This window comes from Trachymyrmex septentrionalis, unplaced genomic scaffold, assembly GCF_001594115.1.
Source record: "Trachymyrmex septentrionalis isolate Tsep2-gDNA-1 unplaced genomic scaffold, Tsep1.0 scaffold212, whole genome shotgun sequence".
NCBI lineage: Eukaryota > Metazoa > Arthropoda > Insecta > Hymenoptera > Formicidae > Trachymyrmex > Trachymyrmex septentrionalis.
In genome coordinates, this window is record NW_017305310.1 from 288,299 (window position 1) to 288,634 (window position 336).

A 336-nucleotide genomic window follows, 5' to 3' on the forward strand; every position below is an offset into this window, starting at 1 on the left:
TTCAGGGAACCGACCGGGAAGGAACGCTTATGGGCGCGCGAGCGTCGAAATTTGCCTGCGGGAGGTCAATATAATCCGTTTCGGCCGGGAGTGGCTTTCCCTTTCAGGCACACGCACTGTCCGCGAGAGAAAATCGTTCCTGACAAACGTTCCCACGAGAAGGCGCGCGCGCACGCAAGCGTGCGAGGCAGGTCGACCTTTCGATTTTGCGTGAGCGGACCAACTTGGCCAATCGTCGGACGAACTGAACGCGCGTATTTGCACATAATCGCGCGGGAAATCGCGCGCGAGATACCGATCGCGGAAAATCGCTCGCCCCCCCCCCCCCCCCCCCCA

General features: G+C 61.0%; 1 protein-coding gene across 1 annotated transcript in view; it reads left to right on the forward strand.

Moving 5' to 3' along the window:
• Positions 1-336, forward strand: part of LOC108748161 (headcase protein) — a 160,167-nt gene that overhangs the window by 44,149 nt on the left and 115,682 nt on the right. The window lies entirely within an intron of this gene.